Here is a 25,534-nt window from a genome sequence, read left to right on the forward strand (position 1 = left end):
AATGGGGCGGGGGTGGCAGGGGATAAGGGATAAGGGGATAAGGGAGGGGTGAAAGGAGAGGGAGAAGCAGACTTCCTGCTGAGCAGAGAGCCCAACGCAGGGCTCAGTCTCAGGACCCAGAGATCATGACCTGAGCCGAAGGCAGATGCTGAACCACCCAGGCGCCCAGAGGTTTCTTTTTTGGGGTGATGAAAATGTTCTAATCTTAGAGTGCGGGGATAGTTGTACAACTCTGTGAATACACTGAAACCATTAAACTGTACACTCAATAGGTGAATTGTGTGGTACGTAAAAAAATATCTCAATAAAGAAGTTAAAATACACTGATTTTAAAAGATTAGTGATTACAGGGAAAAAAAAAGATTAACGAACCAGGAGATGTAGTAATAAAAATTACCTCAAAACAGTCAGAAAGAATAAATAAGAAGAGCACGAGGGGGCTGGGAGACTTTAAATCTTTTTATTTTTTTATTATTTATTTATTTAAAAGATTTTATTTATTTATTTGACAGAGAGAGATCACAAGCAGGCAGAGAGGCAGGCAGAGAGAGAGAGGAGGAAGCAGGCTCCCCACTGAGCAGAGAGCCCGATGTGGGGCTCGATCCCAGGACCCCGAGATCATGACCTGAGCCGAAGGCAGTGGCCCAACCCACTGAGCCACCCAGGCGCCCCGGGGAGACTTTTTTTTTAAAAGAATAATTTTTTTTTAAAGATTTTATTAATTTATTTGAGAGAGAGAGCATGTGTGCACAGGCAGGGGGAGCAGCAGGGGGAAGGAGCAGACATCCCAGGACCCTGGAATTATGACCTGAGCCAAAGGCTGATGCCTAAATGACTGAGCTACCCAGGCGCCCTAAAGCTGGGGAATAACTTTAAGCAGCCTAATATCCAGATAACCGGAGTCCCTCAAAGAGTGATAGGAGTGGAGAGAAAAAAACATATGAATAAATAATGACCAAAAAAGAATAAACATGAAAATTACAAACCTACAAATCCAAGAATCTCAATAAACCCCAAGCACAAGGAACATGAAGAAAACTATATCCCAAGGGACATAATTAAATTGCTTAGAACTGCTACAAAAACTTAAAAGTAGCCAGGACAGGGCAAGGGGAAGACAGATTATGTAAAAATAAGGATAATTCCAGATTTCTTGTAGGAAACAAGGCAAAAGAGAAGACAAAAAGTGGAAGAAAAAAACCTGACAACCTAAAATACCATACCCAAAATAATATCCTTTAAGAACAAGGGTGCCCAATGGTTCAATCAGCAAAGCATGTGACTCTCAATTCTGGGTCAGCAGCAGTTCAAGTCCCACGTTGGAGAAGACTGTACTTAAAATTAAAAAAAAAAAAAAAAAAAAACTTTAAAAAATTTTCTTTACCAATATTTTCCTTTATTTTTAAAAATTTATTCTTGGGGCGCCTGGGTGGCTCAGTGGGTTAAAGCCTCTGCCTTCGGCTCAGGTCATGATCCCAGGGTCCTGGGATCGAGCCCCGCATCAGGCTCTCTGCTCAGCAGCGAGCCTGCTTCCCCCTCTCTCTCTGCTTGCCTCTCTGCCTACTTGTGATCTCTGTCAAATAAATAAATAATATCTTTAAAAAAAATTTATTCTTTTTTTCTAAGTAGACTCCATACTCAGTAAAGACCAATGTGGGGCTTGACTCATGACCCTGAGATCAAGATATAAGGAGAGCTCAAGAGCCAGACACTTACCTGACTGAATCACCCAGATGCCCCTAATCTTTTTCTTTTTTTTTATTTGTATTTTAGAAGTTCCTCTAATTATGGCCTCAAAGTTTATTTTGTCTGTTATTAATATGTAGACATCAACTTTCTGATTCTATTTACGTGGAACATCTTTTTCCATTCTTAATTTGTGCCCCCTTTTTAAAAATTTCTTTGCCTATTTGATTGTATTTACCTGAATTTCCCCATGCAACCTGATAGTGTTTCTTTAGCTGGCTAGTATAGTTATACATTTATTAGCATGATCACTCATATATTTAGTTTGTTTCTACCATCTTCAGTCTGCTAGTATAGTTATACACTTATTAGCAGGATCACTCATATATTTAGTTTGTTTCCACCATCTTCAGTCTGCTAGTGTAGTTATACACTTATTAGCATGATCACTCATATATTTAGTTTCTACCATCTTCAGTCTGCTAGTATAGTTATACACTTATTAGCAGGATCACTCATATATTTAGTTTGTTTCTTCAGTCTATCCTGCTTGTTCTGTGCTTCTTTTTTGGTCCGTTTATACCTTCGTATGACGAGAGTGACTTAAATAGTCTTTATTTATTTTCTCTATTTTATTTCAGCCCCATTTTGTTTTTTAGCTTCTATCAGTCATTTTTATTTTTATTTTTTAAAAAACATTTTATTTATTCATTTGACAAAGAGAGAGGGAGAGAGGGAACACAAGGAAGGGAAGTGGGAAGAAGAGAAGCAGGCTCCCCGCTGAGCAGGAGCCTGACATGGAGCTCATGCCCAGGACCTTGTGATCACGACCTAAGCTGAAGTCAGACACCCAATAACTGAGCTACCCAGGCACCCCTCAAATTAGTCATTAAAAAAAATATTTTATTTATTTGAGAGTGAGAGAGAGCACAAATGCACAAGTGTGCATGAGGGTAGGAGCAGAGGGAGAGCAGCTCAAGCAGACTCTGAGCTGAGTGTGGAGCCTGATGCAGAGCTTGATCTCACAACCCTGTGATCATGATTGAGCCAAAATAGAGTGGGACACTTACCCTACTGAGTCACCCAAGTGTCCCTCAAATTAGTCATTATTAGTGTGTTATATACAGTGAAAGCTACCTTGGATTTACCCACAAATTTCTTTTTGTCCTGCCAATCTTAGTGGATGCAAATTCTTTTCTCTTGATACATACCCTGTATTAGTTCTTCCAGCAGAATACCTAACTTCCAGCAATGCCCACACAGTCCAACTATGGAAAGAGGCCGGATGTCCACTGACAGGTGAATGGGTAAAGACGACATGGTATATACACACAGTGGAACACTACGCAGCCATCAAAAAACTTACAATCTTGGCATGTGCAACGACGTGGATGGAACTAGAGGGTATTCTGCTGAGTGAAATAAGTCAGTCAGAGAAAGACAATTATCATATAATTTCACTGATATGTGGAATTTAAGAAACGAAACAGAGGATCACAGAGGAAGAGAGGAAAAAATGAAACAAGATGAAATCAGCGAGGGAGACAAACCATAAGGGACTCATAATCATAGGAAACAAACAGGGTTGCTGGAGGGGCGAGTGGTGGAGGGATGGGGTAACTGGATGATAGATATTAAGGAGGGCACATGATATAATAAGCACCAGCTGTTACATAAAACTGAGGAATCAGGGGCGCCTAGGTGGCTCAGGTCATGATCTCAGGGTCCTGGGATCGAGCCCTGCACCGGGCTCTCTGCTCTGCGGGGAGCCTGCTTCCCCCCTCTCTCTGCCTGCCTCTCTGCCTACTTGTGATCTCTCTCTCTGTGTCAAATAAATAAAATCTTAAAAACAAAAACAAAAACTGAGGAATCATAGATCTGCACCTCTAAACCAATAATACATTATGTTAATTAGATTTTTAAAAATAAGTAATTTTAAAAAGCGAATTAAAAAAAAACACCTAGCTGCTGAACACATTCAAGTCTCCCTGAAAATGTTTTCTTCATCCTCATTTTAGAATGAGCAGAGTTCTAACTCACTTATCTTTTCTCTGTATTTTGAAAATACTACTTTCCTTGCATCTTCTTGGTGTTGAGAAGTCTGACTGAAGTCTAATTTTCATTCCTTTGTGGTAATGTTTCTTCCTCCCTGGTTGCTTTCATTAGTTCTTTGTCTTTTACAAGAATCAGTATCACTAGCGTGTTCTAATGTGTTTCATTTTATTGCTCCTTTCAAAATTCGGCATTTTTTCCTGAAGTTGAAGACTGATATATTTAGCAATTCTGGAAAACTCTCAGCTATTATCTCTTTGAGCATTATTACCATCTCATTTTTCCTATCCTATCCTAGAACCCCTAGGACATATATCTTGGGCCATCTTATTCTGGTCTCCATTTCTCAATCTTTTTGTCATATTTTCCATCTCTTTCTATCTTGATGCTGCATTCTGTATAATTTCCTCCTGTTGCTTCTTGTTCTTTCTTTAGCTATGCTGAATATGCTATTTAATGAACATATCTTCCGAGGTTTTTTTTTTTTTTTTAAGATTTTTAAAAAATTTGACAGAGAGAGAGAGCGAGAGCGAGTGCACACATGCAGAGGAAGAAGAAAACGCTCCCCGCTGAGCAAAGCCAGATGCGGAACTAATCCTAGGACCCCAAGGTCATGACCTGAGCCACCCAGGCACCCCACATCTTCTGAGTTCTTAACTTTACTCATCTACTGCAGAACATACCAACTTTGGATACAATCAGAATCATGTGAGGGGGGTACCTGGGTGGCTCAGTCATCAAGCCTTCAGCTCAGGTCATGATCTAAGGGTCCTGGGACTGAGCCTGATGTCGGGCCCCCTGCTCAGCAGAGTTGGCTTCTCCCTCTGCCTCTGCTGCTCTCCCTGCCTGTGCTCTCTCTGCCCTCTGTCAAATAAATAAAATAAAAAAAAAAAAAGAAAAATCCACTCGCTTAGCAACTTTCAAATGTATCACAGTATTATCAGCTATGGTCACACCATGCTAAACGCCGCATCTCCGTGATTAAAAAGATCTCTGGAACCTATTTGGTAACTAGGAATTTGCACCTTTTGAGCAGCCTCACCCATTTCATCCACTCATCCCCACAAGCAACCATCAATCTATTCTAAGTTTTTGGTTTTGTTTAGATTCCTCATGTAAGTGAGAAGGTACCTTTCTCTGTCTCACTTACCTGAGAATAATGCCCTTAAGGTCCATCCATGTTGTCGAAAAAGGCAAGATTTCCTTCCTTTTTATGACTAATATTCCACATTTATATTTGGTGGTCTGTTTTCCGCCCATTAAAATGTTAAGCTGCTTGGGAGAGGTCCCCGCCCCCCATTTTATTGAGTGTCTGGCCTGCTGAACAGAAGACCATATTCTGCATTTTTAGATATTCTATTCGGTTCTTTTTTTCAAATCTGTCTCCCCCAAATTATTTTTTCTATTCTTTCAAAATCTTTACACTTAATACTTTAAATATACTTATTTTTTAAGCTATAATCAAGAGATTTGGGGCACCTGGGTGGCTCAGTGGGCTAAGCCTCTGCCTTTGGCTCAGGTCATGGTCTCAGGGTCCTGGGATCAAGCCCTGCATCGGGCTCTATGCTCAGAAGGGAGCCTGCTTCCCCCTCTCTCTCTGCCTACTTATGATCTCTCTGTCAAATAAATAGATAAAATCTTAAGAAAAAAAGGGGGGGCGCCCGGGTGGCTCAGTCGTTAAGCGTCTGTCTTCTGCTCAGGTCATGATCCCAACATCCTGGGATTGAGCCCCACATCGGGCTCCCTGCTCCACGGGATGCCTGCTTCTCCCTCACCCACTCCCCCTGCTTGTGTTCCCTCTCTCACTGTATCTCTCTCTCTCTGTCAAATAAATAAAATCTTTAAAAAAGAGAGAGAGATTTATTATCTGAAGTTTCAGTTCCTACTGATTTTTTAACAGTGACTTATTCATGGTAAATGAATTGTTTCTTGTGCCTTTTGTCATTTTCTATTGTGAGCCTTGTTTTCATTGTGACTTTATCTGTAGGAATCCTGTGTGATTTGGGTTGTGGACCTGTTCCTTCAGAGTATTTTATATGCTTCTTCCAGTTACCCCAAGGGAATAAAGGGTTCCAAATAATTTTTTTATATTTATTTCTCGGCTTGGGAATCTCCAGATGAAAATAATTTAAACCTGTATGAGTGCAGGCCCGTACTTAAATTTTCAGGGGATACTCCCACCCATTCCTAATCAGAACCCAGAGTGTGACAGAAGTTTCCTTGTTTCTCTCAACTAGGAGACGGGATTTTTTTATGGTCACCTCCCTGTGACCTCCTGGTCTTACAAGGGGGTTCTCATCTCTAACTCTGCTCCAGGCGTAATGCTTTGTCTCTGGACCCCAATCATTAAAGCATTAAAAACAAGTCTTCTGGTTCCTGAGACTGGGAAAGCCCCCAGAACTGTCCCAGCATTAAGTCACACACACACACACGCTCATTTTCAGCTCCCCTTTCACTTGTTGCCCGTGAGGATTTTCCTTATTTCTTCCAGGCTTAGCTGTGCATTTAAGAGGAAGTTCGCTTAAGGAAAAAAAAAGTTTGTTACACTTTATCCAATACTACTAGGTTGTTGTTGTTTTAATATCTTATATTTGACAGAGAGAGAGTGAGAGAAGGAACACAAGCAGGGGGAGTGGGAGAGGGAGAAGCAGGCTTCCCCCTGAGCAGGGAGCCCGATGCCGGGCTCAATCTGGGATCCAGACCTGAGCCAAAAGCAGATGCCTAACGACTGAGCTACCCAGGTCCTCCTTACTAGGTGTTTTGTAACAGAATTACAAAGGATTTTAAGGTTATGTGGTCTGCCATACTCCAGAGTCAAAATGATAATCTGAAAGTGTAAATTTTGTATTTTTAATAACTACTTTAGTAACTTTTCAGAGCAGGTAGGCCTTCCAGCTTCAATAAACAAAATAACTCCACATATTGCTAAGTGCAAAGGGAAAAACACATTTTGATGATGGAGAGATCTTGTGTCAACTGAAGCCAGGGATCAAACCTGACACTGCAGACAGTGAGACTCTCAGGTACGACATGCCTCCTGGTATGATACAGTAGGAAGTACACAGTACCTCCCATAAAGTATTTTTGGCAAAAACAAGTAACCTTCACAATGAAATCCACTTTGCAAGAAATACAGAGAATCAGAAAGCCAGCTAGAGGATACCATATGGGAACAACATGAGAAATCTAAAATGCAGAAGATCTTGCGTAGAGAGACGCTCTCTTCCAGAGCTGCTATGAAAAAGGGCATTGTGGTGGAACAGGAAATTTTCATCTTTTTGGAGAAGCATTTCTATGGCCGTGTAAGAAACAACCACAAAGTTGGAGGCTTCAACAATGCAAATTTATTACCCTACGGTCCGAAGTCAGAAGTTTTGAATGGGTCTTGCTGGGCTAAATTACGGGCATCAGCAGGGAGGTGTGGCACATTCTTTCTGGGGTATCTGAATGAAAATCTATTCTCCTACCTTTTCTAGCTGGATACTGCCTGCTTTCCCTGGGTTATGGCCATTTCTCCATCTTTAAAGTCATCAGTGATGGGCTGGGCTCATCTCCTCCTCAAGCTGTCATCTTTCTGACTCTCTTCTGCCCTTCTCCATGTTAAGGACCCTTGCAATTACAGTGGGCCCACGTGGATAACCTGGGCCACTATCCTTATTTTAAGGTCAGCTGATTAGCAACCTTAATTCCATCTGCTATCTTAATTCCCCTTTGCCAGGAAAGTGGAACAACTCAGGTTCTAGTAACTAGAAAGTGGCTACCTTGTGGGAAGGGGCATTATTCTGCTTAACACAGCAAATCTTCAATATCTAGAAGGAAAGTCTAAAATTTATTTTGAACTAGTTCAGAAAAACTATGCATATGCAACACACCAATGAAGCAAATATGGCAAAATGTGTATTGTTAACTGAAGATGCTAGTTACATAAGCTGTTTATTGTTCTAGTCTTTGTTTTTATATATATTTATTTCCATTTTTCTTAAAAATTGAAAAGTTTTTAGGTTAACTGAAAAGGGGGGGGGGCGTGAACAGAACAGACTCCTTTTTCAAAAGGAGGCCTTTCACTTGACCACAGAGAACAGAAAGTGATGAGGCAGAAGGACGCTGAGTGGAGCCGCACCGAGCAGCAGTATGGAGGGAAGCACGGACAGCCCTCCTGAACCACGGATCCGGTTACTGCCGGGCTCCCATGAGGGCACTCTGCCCCCCCCCCCCGCCCGCTCTTGGCACAGAGCTACTAAAACTCTTGTCACTTCCTAAGTGATAAGAACACTAGGAGCATCTTTTGTTCTAATAAGACGTATCTGGGTGGGTCCTTAGAAGCTCGAAACTTTCCCTCTCCATCCCCATCCTTCAGACAGGGGCTGGAAATGGAGTTGCTGATCCATCCAGACTACTGATGAAGCCTCCGCAGAATCCAAAAAATTTGGGGTGCAGGAGCTTCCAGTCGGTGCACAGAGGTCCTGGGAGAGGGGCGTGCCCAGACCGAGCACGAAAGCACCTTAGATTCTATGAAATACAGTATTTATGAAATGCCTCCTACTTATTATTAGTATTATTATGGCACTGAGGACACAATGTTGAACAAAGTCTCTACCCTCCGGGGCTTAACATTCCAGTGGGAAAGAGAAAACAATAGAGAAAACATACATATGTAAAGTAGGGATAAGGACCTTTAAGCCGGTTAAGCATGAAAATGGGTTAGAGAGTGTTGGTGGGGGACACTATTGTTAGGGCCCGGCAGGACAGTCCTATCTCCTGAACTGAGTGAGGAAGTGAAATCTGGATGCGTCCGAGAGACAATGTAACAAGTACAGGAAACAGAAAGAACGCTGCCCCAGACAGGTGCTCAGTAAGTGCAAGAAACCGTTAAAAACACCAACAAACAAACTAGATGAAATGCCATATCCAAGACAGAGAGTGGTAGGAAATGAGGTAGGAGAGGTAATCTAGAGGCCAAATCAGGTATGGCCTTGACTCAGGAGTATCAGGTAGGATATACACCTTGAGAGAAGGAACAAGAGGGACTCCTGGGAGACTCAGTCAAGAGTCTGCCTTGGGCTCAGGTCATAATTCCAGGGTCCTGAGATCGAGCCCTGCACTGGGCTCCCTGCTCAGTGCACAGCCTGCTTCTCCCGCTCCCTCTGATGCTACCTTTGCTTGTGCTCTCTCTCACACGTGCTCTCTGGCAAAGAAATAAATAAAATCGGGGCGCCTGGGTGGCTCAGTGGGTTAAAGCCTCTGCCTTCGGCTCAGGTCATGATCCCAGGGTCCTCGGATCGAGCCCCGCATCAGGCTCCCTGCTCGTCGGGGAGCCTGCTTCCTCCTCTCCCTCTGCCTGCCTCTCTGCCTCCTTGTGATTTCTGTCTGTCAAACAAATAAATAAATCTCAAAAAAAATAAAAAAGAAATAAATAAAATCTTAAAAAAAAAAAGAAAAGAAAAAAAGAAGGAACAGAGAAATATGGATGCACAGGATGTGGAATCTGAGAAGACAGTGCAGGCTGACTCCAGGTCTTCCATCTCTGCAGGTGTGTGAATGAGTGATAATGTCTTCCGCAGAAATGGTCACTAATGGGATGTCTGCGGTGAAAAATGAAAAGTGCACCTCTCTAACACGGTGAGCCGGAACTGGCTGAGATGCAAGCTTGAGCTAAGAGGAGACACAAGTGCAGGCTCCTACGCATACGAACAGTGCGTGAAGTCACGGGGCTAAAACAAAATCATAGAAAAAGTAAGAGCAAACAGAGAAGAGTCCAACATTTACAAACTGAAGAGAACACAAGCAAGTAAGATGGGAAGTGGTCTGTGAGGTAGAAGGAAGCCAGGAGCAGGTGTCCTAGAAGCAGAGCAGAGTGATTTTTTTTCCCCACTAGTCTAAGTCTCTCTAAAGCTTTAAATATCTCCGGAGTCTCTCCATTCTTTCAACCTTCCTGCCATCCTTCAGAATAGCATCTTTTCTCTCCTAATCTACAGCAAATACATTCCATGACCTTGAGGTCTCAGCATGTAAGGCGCCTGCCCCCACCCATTCATCTTTCAGAGAGCCAGGAAAGTGACCAGAGAGAGAGAGAGGAAGAAAGGAAAAAGAAAAGTGTAACCTTACCATCTCAGCCTTAATATCAAAGACTTCCCATTACCTGCAACAACAGCACATTGGTTCTTACATCGTCTGGTTCCAATTCACCTCCTTACCTCCTGCCATTCCTACCCCTAAGTATTTTATGGGCCAGGGACACCTACACACTCTCTCATGCTTCCAAACTTTACTGTGTGACATTTTCCTAGTAAATCTTCCAACTTTTACACTAACACCATACAAAGACATTTGTTTTACAAATAGGGGGACAGTGTGTACTAGTCTGCATGGAACAGTACCAGTTTATACCTACTATCCCCTCAAAATGTAAAAAGCATCCCTTTCCCCTTTGATAGTGCTTCAGTTTAGAGGGTAAATTTAGATGGACCGCTCTGTCTAGGAAAGCTTCCCCATTCTCCCAGGCAGTATTTTCCTTCCTCAGTGTTCTCAAAACATTTTTGACACGTCACCACCTGTCTCATTACTAATTTACTTGTCCATTTCCCCCTAAAAACCTGTGAGATCCCAGAGGTCAGGAACCATGTCTTCTTTATTTACTTACCTCTTGCACCTAACCCATACATACAAGGCACTCAAAAATCATTCTGTTGAATGAATTCCTGGCTTCAAGGATCCTTATCTCTCTCTCTCTCTCAAACACTCTGAGAGGAGGGGCCAGGTAGACGAGAGGGAAAGAAAGAGTGTGGGGTTGGAGAACAAGATGAGACCGGAAGCCAGTTGAGAGAAGGGATGATCTGCTCTAGGATTAACAGTAAAGGACCCTAAAAGGAGTACCAGAAACTCCAACTCAAAAGGGCGCCCAACTCCAGAATGCTTTAAATCTGTTAGAGAAGTATGCTACATGCTTTCAAAATGTCTTAGTTTGGAATTATTACAAAGAAACATCACCAAGTTATACACTTTTTTTTTTTTTTAATTTTTAAAAGATTTATTTATTTGACACAGAGAGAGAGAGAGAGATCACAAGCAGGCAGAGAGGCAGGCGGGGGAGCGGGGGAAGCAGGCTCCCTGCTGAGCAGAGAGCCCAATGCAGGGCTTGATCCCAGGACCCTAAGATCATGACCTGAGCCAAAGGCAGAGGCTTAACCCACTGAGCCACCCAGGCGCCCCACCAAGTTATATACTTTAAAAATGTAAGCATGCTACTAGAATCCAGAGCAAGACTGCTCAAGACTAGGAAGTTTTTATGGATCTAGATTTTAAATCAGCTATGCATACTGCCAGCCTTAGGCGGCAATTACATAGCTGAACAGTGAGCTCCTCACCGTCTCTCTCTATAGCCCTAGCTGCTGACAGACTCCCTGTTCAATGATATGATCAATAAATGTCCGTGACGATTAACAGAACTTACATTAGTTTTTTAAGTTTGCAATGCACTTTAAAAAAAGATATTTAGGGGCACCTGGGTGGCTCAGTGGGTTAAAGCCTCTGCCTTCGGCTCAGGTCATGATCCCAGAGTCCTGGGATTGAGCCCCACGTCGGGCTCTCTGCTCAGTGGGGAGCCTGCTTCCTCCTTTCTCTCTCTCTGCCTCTCTGCCTACTTGTGATCTTTGTCTGTCAAATAAATAAAAAAAATCTTTAAAAAAAAGATATTTATTTATTTAAGATTTTATTTACTTATTTGAAAGAGAGCGAGAAGTAGAATTCCCTCTGAGCAGGGCTCAATCCCAAGACCCTGGGATCATGACCTGAGCTGAAGGCAGATGCTTAACTGACTAAGCCACCCAGGGGTCCTATGGGAAAGAGAGAGAGAGAGAGAGAGCGCGAGCGAGAGATCGAGCACATGGAGCACAAGCAGGGGAGAGGGCAGAGAGAGAGAGAGAGAATCTTCAGCAGACTCTGCACTGAGTGCAGAGCCCAACACAGGGCTTGATTCCATGACCCTGAGTTCATGACCTGACCCAAAACCAAGAGTCAGACACTCAACTGACTGAGCGACCCAGGTGCCCCAGTTTGCAATGTACTTTTACATACATTATGTTTTACATTCCTATAAGATAGGCAAGGTAGTAAAACTGTCTCAATTTTACAGATGAAGGAATCAGACTTCCTGGGAATGGCAGAAGAGACAAACTCCAGCTTGCCAGTTTCAACACAAAATCATTTCCATCTCTGAAGAACAACACTATTCAAAGTGTGACCCACAGACTGGTGCCGGCCTGTGAACTGTTAGTTTTCACTCTGTAGCAACATAAGCATCGTTGAGAGTAAGAATTTAGAGACTTTTATTTTAATTTGACAGTCATTTTTTGACTGCTGAATCTAACAATACTGGGCTTGTGTTCTTGTATACTTTTTAAAATCTTCCTTTCATTTCACTGTATTGGTCCCTGCTGTATAAAAAAACAAAAAAATGGTCCTTTCCCACAGCAGGTTTGGAGAAATAGGTCTACAGAAGACAATGAAGACCAAGGTGTGATTTTCACGAATGGTGCCCAAGACACGTTTCAATTTGTCATTTCTCTTTGACTTTAAATCAGTGTTTCTCTAAATATTGTTTCAGACCACCTATACCAGAATTAATACAGATTTTTGTTTAAAATGCATTTTGCCGGCACCTGGGTGGCTCAGTCATTAAGCATCTGCCTTTGGCTCAGGTCATGATCCCACGGTCCTGCGAAAGGCCCGGGTCATCAGTCTCTCTGCTCAGCCCAGAAGCCCGTTTCTCCCTCTCCCTCTGCCCCTCCACCCCCCACTCCAATAAATGACCTTTAAAAAAAATGATTGCCCTAAACCTTCATAAAATAACAGGCAAGTAAGCAATCTAGAGTGTATATAATTAAATAAATAGGATGAGTGAGACATATTTTTCCAACCTTCTTCAGAACTTATCTATAAACTCCATTTTTCTTTATGTGATATAGAACAAATGGAGGGTTTCCATAGGAATATTACTAAAATAACACCTAAAAAGAAAAACAAAAAAATCTTTTTCATGTTTTATCCCAGGGCTAATAACGATGGGTAGAGGGAAAGAGGAGTTTGGATTGTTGAGATCTTTCATATTGCTCTGAAGACTATCTCCTACACACATTTTGTACATGCGTTTGGAAGCGCCTCTTCTCAGATAAACCATGTTTCAGGTGATACGTTCATAACATAAATCTGAACACAGATGGGGAAAGTGCATTTCAGTAGAAGTGTCAAGGTGTGTTTGGGGGCAAAGAGGAAGGGAAAACAGGAGAAGAACAGGGGTACCTGGGTGGCTCAGTGGATTAAAGCCTCTGCCTTCCGCTCAGGTCATGATCCCAGGGTCCTAGGATCGAGTCCTGCATCAGGCTCTCTGCTAGGCGGGGAGCCTGCTTCTCCCTCTCTCTCTCTCTCTGCCTGCTTGTGATCTGTATCTGTCAAATAAATAAATAAAATCTAAAACAAAACAAAACAAAAAAAACAAAACAGGAGAAGAACAACAGTTGAGTGATGGCTAAATAACAAAACTGGGGGCTAAGAACCATAGAATCATTATTCTGTTTAGTCCTCAGCACACTCTTGTGGGGTCCCTACGAGCGCCACCCAGCCTATGAATGAGGTAACTGAGACTCAGGGAGGTTGAAAGTCACACAACAATTAGGAGAGTCATGATGAAAACCTAGATCTAAGGGTGCTTGGCTGGCCCAATAGGTGGAGCATATGATTCTTGATCTCGGGGTTTTGAGTTCAAGTCCCACGTTGGGCACAGAGATTAAAGATAATTAAAAAATTTTTTTAAAAGATTTTTTTATTTGACAGAGAAAGAACACAAGCAGGGGGAGCTGCAGACAAAGGGAGAGGGAGAAGCAGGCTCCCCACTGAGCAAGGAGCCCGATGTGATGTGGTAACTTAACCACTCAGGGGCCCTTAAAGATAAAATTTTAAGAAAACAAAACAAAACAAAACAAAAAACAAAAAACAAAAACCCAAACAGCAGCAGCAACAACAAAACCCCCACAAATTCTGGGTCTAACTGCAGTACCCAGGACACACCCCTTCCATCACACCAAGGATGGCGAGTAAAGGCAGCTTCCTATCCCTGGTGGTGGTCACCTAGAAAGTTCTGTTCCCTCAGGAAAGACTTTCATGCACTTATGATCTTCCATAGCTATAACACAGGAGAACAGAAGCACACAGGTAAAGCACGTACTTACCACATCCACACTCTCATAAACAGACTAATAGAAACCAGAGGCTGTTGAATTCATGGCCTCTGAAGATGACCACATTTTCTAGAGCATTTAGCTCTAGAAACTAGAGCTAGGACGTGGTCATGACAACGGAAAGAGCAGTGATCTACAAGCCACAGGAAAATCTCACAAGACTGCTGTCTCACAAAAATTTCTCCAAAATATACCTCAGGAATAGCCACAGCTCCAAATACTCTAAAAGTCATAACAGAGAAGGGAGAATATTATAAGTAGCAGCCCAGCTTGATATTTATTCCACAAAGAGTAGGCCTAATAAAGTTTCTCCGTGGCAATTCATGTACTTTTTTTTTTAAAAGATTTTATTTATTTATTTAATAGAGAGCGAGATCACAAGTAGGCAGAGAGGCAGGCAGAGGCAGAGGGGGAAGCAGGCTCCCCAGCGAGCAGAGAGCCCTATGTGAGGCTTGATCCCAGGACCCTGAGATCATGACCTGAGCCGAAGGCAGAGGCTTAACCCACTGAGCCACCCAGGCACCCTGACAATTCATGTACTTCAAAGGGACAAACATAATCCCACACATAAATTCTATTCTCAACAGTGATTCAGAGATTATGGGCTTGTGCCCTCTACTTGCAACTGTAGAGCAGAACGAATGGCCATTTGTCTCCCACCAAACTGGAAGCAGACTGCACTTCTAGGTCCTGCAGGGCAAAGATTCTGTTCTGGTTATTATTTTTAAGATTTTATTTTTAAGTAACCACCATACCCAAGGTGGGGCTCAGACTCACAACCCCAAGAACAAGAGTCATGTGCTCCTCCAACTGAGCCAGCCAGGCGCTCCTTTACCTTAGTTTTTGACATGGTGTACATTTGCTTGTTGTAGGTTTCCTTCCCCACTGATTTTTAAAGTCTATAGAGTGAGGACTTGTCTACTTTGTTCACTGCTACATCACCAGCTCTCAGGTAAGTTCCTAGCACTTAAAAATCATTCAATAATTATTTGTTAAAAGAATAACTGGGCCCTTTATGCTGTTTTAGCAGGGGACAGGGGAGAAGCTTAAGACTGAGCAAATGCTCAGGTCATGATCCCAGGGTTCTGGGAGTGAGCCCCACATCAGGCTCTTCACTCAGTGGGGAGCTACTTCCCCCGCTCTCTCCCTGCCTGCTGCTTCTCTGTCTACTTGTGATCTCTGTCAAATAAATAAATAAAATCTTAAAAAAAAAAAAAAAAAGACTGAGCAAATGCTAAAAAATTCTAATTTCAACGGCAGAACTGAGTAACTGCTGCTATTTCAGGGTTATCCAGCCCTAACCAGATGAAGATTTCTGGGGGTTACTCTGTGCATTAACATCTTCCCACTTCTAAAGCAAGAAGCCTCACCCCTCACCGTAAACACCCCCACCCCACTCTGGACGGTCAGCAACATCGTAGCTTCCCATTCTTCATTTGGGTTTGTGGGCCAGAGAAGTGAGGGATGAACATACATTTCCCCCTTTAGGGGAAATTCTAGGTCACGTACACTATTTGGGTACTTAGCAACCAGGGTACCAAGGGTCCCTAAAACAGCGTTTGTGGCTATGATTTAGAGTGCGAAAGTAACAGCACAGAGCATTACCAACAGGGAAGACCTCAAGGCCCTTAGGTTTCTCAGCTGACTTCTTGCTCTTCCAGTGGTATAAATCTGATCGCCCTTCCTGCAGTATCTTTTAGCTTCCATTACTACTTTTACTGCCTGGCCTTTTCTACTGTGCTTTCTTAATCAAGCCACTCTGTCCCCATCTTCCAAGAAAAACCAGTCTCACTTCTACATACGCCTGTACACCCCCCTAAAACACATTCCCTGGTTAATTAAGCCTATTCAGTATTTATTCTTCCAATGTTTTGATGACACTGTTGCTCACTGCCCATCAAAATTATTTCTCCCTTTTCCCCACAGTAATAGAAGTATTGGCCACATGGCTGTTCAGCTATACTACACTTCCCAGCCTCCCTGCTGTCAGGCTAGATTCTTGCCAGTGGAATAAAAAGGAAGTCATGTGTGCTACTTCCTGGCTAAGAACTATAAAAGGTAGACAAGCTCTCCCACCCTCCTTCCCCTTCCCCTTGGCTGCAACCCAGTTCTAACCCTGCAGAAAAGGAAAATACCCTGGAAACTGATATCCCTCCTAGAGGCATCAGCATCCCTGGGGAATCTGTTAAGACACACAACTTTCAAGCCCTATCCCACACCTATGAATCCAAAATGCTGGGGAGAAGGACTAGGAATTGTGTGGGGTTTTTTTTTTTTTTAAGATTTTATTTATTTATTTGACAGACAGAGATCACAAGTAGGCAGAGAGGCAGGCAGAGAGAGAGGGGGAAGCAGGCTCGCCGCCAAGCAGACAGCCTGATTCGGGGCTTGATCCCAGGACCCTGAGATCATGACCTGAGCCGAAGGCAGACGCTTAACCCACTGAGCCACCCAGGTGCCCCTAGGAATTGTGTTTGAACAAGCTCTCCAGGCAACTCTGTCTGGGCACTAAAGCATGAGAACCACTGTCTCAGAGATCAGTAGAAAAGTTCATGTAAAAGAAATAGAGTTCTGAACTACCACTTGAAACAACAGAGCAACAGGAACCACCTACCTTAGGCAATTACATGAAAGAGATACTTTCTATATTGTTTGAGCCACTGTATTTTTAGAACTTTGTTGTAGCTGTTAGATGCACTCTCCTGGTTCTCAAAACTTTTTGGCCTCAGGATCCTTTAAGAGGACACTTGTAAAAATTAAGGACTCCAAACAGATTTTGTTTATTATGGGCTATAGCTACCAGCAGTCCATATCAGAAATTAAAACAGAATTTTAAAATGTGAATTCATTGAAAAAAAAAAAAAAAAAGCCCGGGTGCCTGGGTGGCTCAGTGGGTTAAGCCTCTGCCTTCGGCTCAGGTCATGATCTCAGGGTCCTGGGATCGTGTCCCGCGTCGGGCTCTCTGCTCAGCGGAGAACCTGCTTCCTCCTCTCTCTCTCTCTCTGCCTGCCTCTCTGCCTGTTTGTGATCTCTCTCTGTGAAATAAATAAATAAATAAAATCTTAAAAAAAAAAAAAAAGCCCACATTCCAAGTTAACATGACACATCTTTTATAAAAAATAACCCCTTTCCCCAAAAAAAGAACAATATGGTGAGAAGAGTGGTTTTTTTTTTTTTGTTTTTTTTTTTTTTTTTTCAAATCTCATTAATAACTGGCTTAATTACCCACGGACAGCAGGACTCCCACAGCTGTTTCTGCCTCTGTCCACAGCCCCACCCTGCACCTACTTGTAATGTTTCCTGTTTCTCTCCTCCAAATGTGACAGTTTCTTACTCTTTTCACCTCACATTTTTGAATAGTACTGGCCAGTTTTTGGGTAAAATGCCCCTATATTGGGTTTACCTGATATTTTCTCATAGACCAAGGTTATGTATTTTTTAGAAGAATATCACCAAAGTGATGTTGTATCCTATCAGGAAGTACATGATGTCAACAGGTCGCACTATGATGATATTAGCTAATCACCTGACTGCCCTGGTGTTCCACAGGCTTCTCCACTGAAGTTACCAAGAGGAGATACTTTTGAGGCTATGCCAAATATCATTTTGCATCAAACTTCCACCCACTAATTTTAGCATTCATAGACAGTTCTTGCCTGCAGTTACTACTATTTGCCTAATGTTTCCATCGTTCCTTCTATATTTATTAATTTGAATTTTACTGTAATAAACAGCTATCTATTTATTCAAATATTTATTTATAGCTGCATGGACTAGATATTTATTTTATCCTGTGGATTATAACCCATTATTATCATTATTATTTTATTTATTTTTATTTATTTGACAGAGAGAGATCACAAGGAGGCAGAGAGGCAGGCAGAGAGAGAGGAGGAAGCAGGCTCCCCGCTGAGCAGAGAGCCCGATGCGGGGTTCCATCCCAGGACCCTGGGATCAAGCCTCACATCGGGCTCCCCTGCTGGGCAGGGAGGCTGCTTCTTCCTCTCCCACTCCCCCTGCTTGTGCTTCCTCTCTTGTTGTGTATCTCTCTGTTCAATGAATAAATAAAATTTAAAAAAAAAAAAAAAAAAAGCATTTGGTACTTTCTGGTACCTATGTGATGATTCAGGTCCATGTGATTTTTCTCTCTGCCCAAGTCATTTTTCTAAGGAAATAGCTTCTTTCTTTTTTTTTTTTTTTAAAGATTTATTTTTATTTGGGGTTGTGGGGGGAGAGTGCATATCTGCGTGAAAGAGTGGGTGAGGGACACAGGGAGAGTCTTTTAAGCAGCCAGTGTCCTGTCCCCGGCCCCCGGGGTGCGGCTCAAAACTCATGACCCTGGGATCAGTCTCACCGCCCAGGATCACAACGTAAGCCAAAAGGAAGAGCTGGATGCTTAACCAGCTGCAGCACCCAGGTGCCGTGGAGCTCTGGCTTCGTTCTGGAGAACAGCATTTAGAAACCAAGATCTGGTGTCAAGTGTGCTCACTGCTACGGTGGTGTCACAGCTTCCAAGTCCTCTCATAAAAAGGAAATATATGTACATGTGCATATACACACATCTGTATTTATTTCTACCTCTATCTGTGTGCATAAATATGTCTGTATATTAAAACTCATGAGTTCTTACTGATACCAGAGAAGGGCATTCTAGCAATCTTTTCAAATGATCAGAACTGTAGATATTTTCATCTTTGACATCTCAAAACTCAATACAGGGGCTCCTCGGTGGCTTAGTTGGTCAAGCATCTCTTGATTTTAGCTTAGGTCATGAGATCAAGCCCCCCATTGGGCTTCGTGCTCAGCAGGGACTCTGCTTGAGGATTCTCTCTCCCCCTCTCCCTCTGTTCCTCCCCCTGCTTGTATACATGCTCACTTGTTCTCTAAATAAATAAATAAATCTTAAAAAAAAAAAAAACCCAAACCTTCAATACATGTGAGCAAAGAACTTGAACAAGATGATATATTAATGGCCAATAAGCACAGGAAATGATGCTGAACATCATCAGTCTTTAGAGAAGTGCAAATAAAACCACAATGAGACACCAATTCATGTCCATTAGGGTCGCTACAATCAGAAAGACAGAGAATAGTTTAGTATCGGAGAGGATGTGGAGAAACTGGAATTGTAGTACACTACGTTGCTGGTGGGAATTTAAAACGGTATAACTGCTTTGGAAAATGGCTTGGTGGTTCTTCAGAAAGTTAAAATTATCAAAAACAATTACCATATGACTCAGGACCACCATTTATAGGTAAATATCCAAAAGAACTGAAAAGATGGATTCAGTCAAAAACTTACACAAAAGCGTATTTAGCAGTACTATTCGCAACAGCCAAATGTCCATCAACTGATGTGTGGATAAGCAAAATATGGTATATTCCTATTGTGGAAAATTACAGATAAAAAGAAATAAAGTACTGTGATGTCTGGATGGCTCAGTCAGTTGGGGGTCTGACTCTTAGCTCAGGTCTTAATCTCAGGGTTGTAAGTTCAATACCCGCTACAACAAGAACCTATCTCAAAAACATGCTAAGTAAAAGGAGCCAGACATAAAAGGTCACATATTGTATGACTCCAAGCACATAAAATAACCAGAATAGAGAAATCCATCAAGATAGAGAGCTGAGGGGGCGCCTGGGTGGCTCAGTGGATTAAGCCTCTGCCTTTGGCTCAGGTCATGATCTCAGGGTCCTGGGATCAAGCCCCCCAATGGGCTCTCTGCTCAGCGGGGAGCCTGCTTCCTTCCCTCTCTCTCTGCCTGCTTCTCTGCCTACTTGTGATTTCTGTCAAATGAATAAATAAAATCTTAAAAAAAAAATTAAAAAAGAAAAAAAATGATAGAGAGCTTAGTGGTTGCCAGAGGCAGAGAGAAGGAGAAATGGGTGGTAATGGCTTAGTGGATGTAGATTTCCTTTTGGGGTGATGAACTGGTTCTGGACTTTGATTTAGATGGTTGCACAACACTGCAAATGTACTAAATGCTTCTCGATCATACAAATTAAAATGGTTAGTTCTATGTGACTTGCACCTCAATTAAAAAAAATAATAAAGCACAGTAGTTTCTAAGGGTTACTTGCAATGTGAAATCTGAAACCTTATCAATGAGTTCTTTACACTGTTACGTTAAAATCCATTGGTCTATCTTACCTTACACTCTGAATGAATCTTTTACCCAAATGTGATTTTGTTACATCATGCACTGGTCATTAGAAAAATTCTAGTCCACTAAGTCATGCAGATTTCAAGTGCTGACACATTTCATTATAATATAATAAAAGAATCACAATGGTTAATGTCAGTACTAATTGCATCAGAAAAGTTAAGTTCTGGGAAGCTGTCAAACTCATAGTTTAATTTTTACTCATTTTATTTTAATATTATCACTGGGCACAAATACAATCAGTTGTTTCTCCAAATCTAAAGACCATGGTTTGTTGATTAAACCTTCGTCAAGCAGAAAAAGTACCCTATGAAGAAAGCAGGTAGTCAGCTTGCAACTCAACCGTACTTTTCCTTGGGACAAGCGCGGTACCACTGCACTCCAATGCAGCAAAAGCGCTGCAGAAATACTTCCCATTTTATCCCACAAAATATTCAAAAGCCATGTTCTGAAAGATCAAGATAAATAAAATTCACTTTCACTCCTTCATCAGAACACTTACGTGAAACTGGATCTTTAAAAATTTTTTTTTTTTTAATTTTTTAAAAAGATTTTACTTATTTGTCAGAGAGAGAGAGAGAGAGCAGGAGAGGGAGCACAAACAGGGGGAGCAGGAGGCAGAGGGAGAAGAAGGGTCCCCACCAAGTAAGGAGACTGATGTGGGACTAGATCTGTGGACCCACTGAGCCACCCAGGTGTCCTAACCTTTTTTTTTTTTTTTTTAAGCTCCAAGTTTAAACTGTACATCAGTGAAGAACACAATGACTACTGGTGCCACTGCTCTGATTCATGCTAAGGCACCAGCAGCTTTACTCACCACTGCTTCTGGATCATCAGTACAAATGTCAACACAGTGAAAAAGAAAAAAAAAAAAAAAAGTCTTTCTACTATTATAAAATATTCTTCATCTCCAGACTCCCTGAAACACTCAGGAATTCCCAGGAGTCCATAGACCACATTTTGAAAACTGCTTGCCTACTCTAACTGACACACTTGTTTAATAAAGTAACCTACCATCATATTACTCCCACATTTTACATGTGCTCTCTACCCCCAATGTGGAGTTCAAACTCACAATCCCCTTAAAAAGGGAGGGGGGCCGCCTTGGTAGCTCAGTCGTTAAGTGTCTGCCTTCAGCTCAGGTCATGATCCCAGGGTTCTGGGATAGAGCCCTGCATCAGGAGGGAGCCTGCGTCTCCCTCTCCTACGCCCCCTGCTTGTGTTCCTGCTCTGGCTCTCTCTGTCAAATAAATAAATAAAATCTTAAAGATAAAACAAAAACAAAAAACCAAACTCACAACCTCAAGATCAAGAGTTGCATGCTCTATCAACTAAGCCAGCCTGATGACTGTTTTCCAAGTTAAATCCAAACTAAACCACTTGATGGTAAACCTTCCTTCTTTGTTAATTTCTCTTTAATACCCACTATATGAAATGCCCCAACAGACTACCTAAGTACTACTAGTGCCTAACCAACTCCGAATGGTACTGTCCTTCACCTGAACTTGTTTGTATCAGTTATGCCAACAGAACTTCTTTCTACTATTCTCCAGGCTACAAAATCCCATACCTAAAACCCTCTCCTCCTGGTCCATTTAAATTTAGTCTATTTTAATTACCTCTCTTGATTTCTAGAGCTTTCTTACTGGCCCACTGTTCTACTGAAAAAAGACTCTTGGTCTAGACCAGGGGTCTGCAAGCCTTTTCTGTCAAGGGCCAGATAGTTAAATATTTTAGACTTTGTGGGCCATCTACTCAATTCTGTTGTTGTACGGAAATATGTGTGGCTGTGTTCCAAAAAAACTTTACAAAAACAGGCACTGGCTGTAGTTTGCTGACTTCCAATCTCAACTCTTCCAACATAAAAGCCAATAAATCCAGTCTTAATAGAAAGATATGCCAAAAGTAAAAAATGGAGGTGGTCACAGACTGGCTAAAAGGAACCAAAACAGCAGTAAACGAACCTAATAGAATACTAGTAACAGTTGCAAAAATGCATTGAGCTCTTATTATTGGCTAAGAACAAAATGCCTAGTGCCGAAGTGCTTTACAATATATTATTTCATTTAAGTTCTTTATAGGAGGGTTTTAATAACTTAAATAATTCTCCTTTTATAGAAAACAGATCAACTACTCACAGTCTGTAAATGACTAAGCCTACTTCAAACACAAGATCTTTCTTACTTCTAGGTCTATGTGGCATCTATCTTTATTGTGATTCTTGGTTTTTTGATCCCAACTGGTAAGATAGTTATTCCTAATAAGAACTGACAGGCTATTATTGTTTACTTCCTCTTACTGTGTCTCTTCTGTTTCACTTAGTTTCCCACACAAACATGGCTCAATCACTGAATGGAAGAACCTAGGGGGCCATGTTTTCGGTAACAGTGTTTAGTAACAAGCACCAAAGATCACAAAGGCCTCTATACTTAAGTGTGACAACTTATGGGTATGCTGCCTAAAAACTTAATGAATAGGAGGTAAGCAATCCTCTCCCATTGTGATCTTATAATAAATCTGTACAATAAATCAGCACAAAATAATAATATATTATCATGCTAATATATAATAAATCAGCACAAACGTTCCGACATATAACGAAAATTCTGCCAGATGTCATTTAAAACAAGGGATACTAGAACGAAGGAGACAAAGGTGGTCAAAGGACAGATTCCACACATCCTTCAAAATAACTCTTCAGCCACTCCTAAAACAATAACTAGGGCCTAATGAGTAGAAATAAAAATTTGCCTGTCCATTAATAAAATGTCTTAACTTATGCCTCATTGATTGTAACTATCTAATCATAAGATTATCCCTACTAAACTGCTCCCAAGCACCAAGAGAAAAGTTAGAAATAAAAGGTTGCAAAAAGATCTTTTTTGAAACCTACTGCTCCAATAAGCATCAGAATACAGACAGAATCTTAAATTAGAGAGGGTAAGGGGAGAAATAAACCTTACATCCTCACTTCTCTTTGTATTTAATATAAACCAGTGTAAGAGGGAAATCTCATACCGCACATACACACATGTAAAACGGCTACTTCCCATGGAGAGTAGTTCCAAGCAATCGTATAAACATGGTATCAAGTAAAAAAGTTAAATTACTTCTAAGAACCAGGGAATCTCACAACTCTGAATGAATCTTTAGTCTCTAGGTCTGAGCTAGGTCGGTCTGATGCTGTTTTATCTTCCAGTACTCAACTGACTGGGAAACAATCTCCTTTAATTCATTTATAAAGAAAATGAGTAGCAGCGACTCCAGCTACTCAGGGTAGGGAAATTAAGGGACAACCTAGGGCATGAGCACGGGCCAGCCACTCTGGTATATCCCATCCAGCAACCCTGAAAGTATAACCTCATATGCACCTCCTAACACTTGCACCAACATTCACATACCAAAGGGGAAAACTACACATATTCAAAGATTGCTGGTTGTAAACATGTGGGAAGAGTACAAATTGATAGGCTATAACAAAAAGACTGAATTAAGGAGCTTCCTCTAGATTGGAACCTGATAAAGCTTACCTGAGGCCAAAGTAGTCTTAAAGCTCCTCCCACTCCAACCACTGCATGACCCTATTGATCACCACTGATCAGCACCATCGGATGGTCAGACAAGCAGGAAGAAATTCACATCCAACAACTGTGATAGTATATCCCCCTTTTATTCATTAATGCACTTTACTTCATACCCACGAGCACAAGAGCCACATCGTGTATGTCTCACACCTAAGAAACACACGAAGAGAAATTAAAAAGAAAGACAACGGGGTAAACAGAAATACAATTCCTAAATGAATGCTGAGCTCCTAGTAACAATAAAAGATACAATCATTCAAATGAATCTCCAAATGGCAACACCTGCAAGGTCTGGAAGCTCCTATCTCTAATTTTTCCTTCTTTCCATGTGCTATTTGACTTTGCTTTTGTACAACTCTAACTCCGTAGCAGATGGCAGGGAAGAACACTGCATTTTTGTAATACACTAAATACAACGACAACAAGAAATAAAGAAAAGGAAAAGGGAGGCAGGACTCAAAGGAGTGGTTAACATATTATTTGATATCTATTATCTGGCTTTTTGCTTCTCCTTAAAATAACCACCTTGGCCATCAACCCCTGTACCCTTGGCAATCTTGAATGATTAGAAACAGTCTGGGGTGGGGGTTCTTGACAAATTACAGCTGTTAAATCCAGGCGGCAATGCTCTCTAGGGACTTGAGCAAGCACACCTCTAAACGGGGGCAGGAAGAAAAGATGCAGAATGAACAGCCTCAGCTCCCAAAGACTTATTAGTTCCACCAGGAACACAGTCACTATCACTTGGACAGAGAAGTCCCCTCTCATTTTGCCACAACAAAAATACCTTTTTTTTTTTTTAAGACAGCAAGGGGAAAAAGTGTGAATGCGTGTGCGCCCGCGTGTGTGTGTATCAAATGGGTATTTTCTTGTTTTAAACCTTCCCCTTTTCCTTGTCCGTCAGCCCAAGTAAGCAGAGATGACGCGGACTTCCGTATACAATAGCCTGTGACTTCCTAGACTGCAGGCCTCTCCCTTTGTGTTCTGTACACACGTACACACGCACACACGCGAGCGCGCGCATATTCTCGCTGCTTTGCAGCCCCTGGCGTGATGCCAGCACTCAGTCAGCTGGTTGACTCCATTCACAGAGCAGGGTTGGAGCTGACATGGAAGAAGGGGGGGCTAAGTGAGGGTAAGGGGGAGCTAGAAGAACCATCATTGCTACAGACAAAAGAAATTTTTTAAAAAAGAAAGAAAAAGAAAACCTCAGTATAACATTCTTCTTATAGCTTCAGCTCAAACAAAACCAGAAGCCAGAGACCATCACAGCAAAAGAATGAAGCAGAAGGGCTGAGGACCCAAACCGAAAGGAGCTTTGTATGAGAAACGATTACCGCACAACAAATTTCAAAAAGCAACAGTATTTATTACTTCAATCCCATTAGAAACCTCAGCATATCACCTTCTACACATAGTCAGGAAAAGGCTGTGAAGAACTCAGAGCAATTCTGAGTTTCTGCTTTTAGAAAAAGAAAAAAGGGAGGCGGGGGGAGCAAGACAGTTAAAAGTACTTACAGGTATACATTTTTCTGCTCCCTCCTCTAGCTGCCAGGAAAGCTGGAGACAAGAAGGGGTGGGGGGAGGGAGGGCAGAAAGAGGAGGAAAAGAAGGAATAAAAGATGGGTTTAGGTTTTTGTTTTTGTGGGGTTTTTTTGGGGGGGAGGAGGTGGGGAAAGGTTCCCTTTCTCTTTTCTATCGTAAGAGAGGCTTTTTCTATAGCACAGGGACGACCCCATACGTGCCAGCCCCCTTGAGAGACCTGCATAAACCCGGTCTCCAAGCGGGCACTGCCCTGCCAATCACATGGCGTACT

The 25,534-nt window shown here is 42.0% G+C and overlaps 1 protein-coding gene across 5 annotated transcripts in view; it reads right to left on the reverse strand.

The window, feature by feature from the left end:
* The window catches only part of LOC111138989 (GATA zinc finger domain containing 2B), an 83,640-nt gene that overhangs the window by 25,920 nt on the left and 32,186 nt on the right, over nucleotides 1–25,534 (reverse strand). The window contains exon 1 of one of the 5 annotated variants that reach the window (XM_022491051.1): nucleotides 25,237–25,266. The exons of 2 other annotated variants lie outside the window; for them this stretch is intronic. The gene's annotated coding sequence lies outside the window, so the exon portion shown is untranslated. Of the gene's footprint in view, nucleotides 1–1,223; nucleotides 1,245–5,217; nucleotides 5,226–25,236; nucleotides 25,267–25,534 lie in introns of those variants that run through there. 2 more of the 5 variants (XM_022491055.1, XM_022491052.1) reach the window with 2 other exon arrangements.

The sequence above is a fragment of the Enhydra lutris genome, unplaced genomic scaffold (assembly GCF_002288905.1).
Source record: "Enhydra lutris kenyoni isolate GAN:26980312 unplaced genomic scaffold, ASM228890v2 scaffoldscaffold94, whole genome shotgun sequence".
In the NCBI taxonomy this organism is placed as follows: Eukaryota; Metazoa; Chordata; class Mammalia; order Carnivora; family Mustelidae; genus Enhydra; species Enhydra lutris.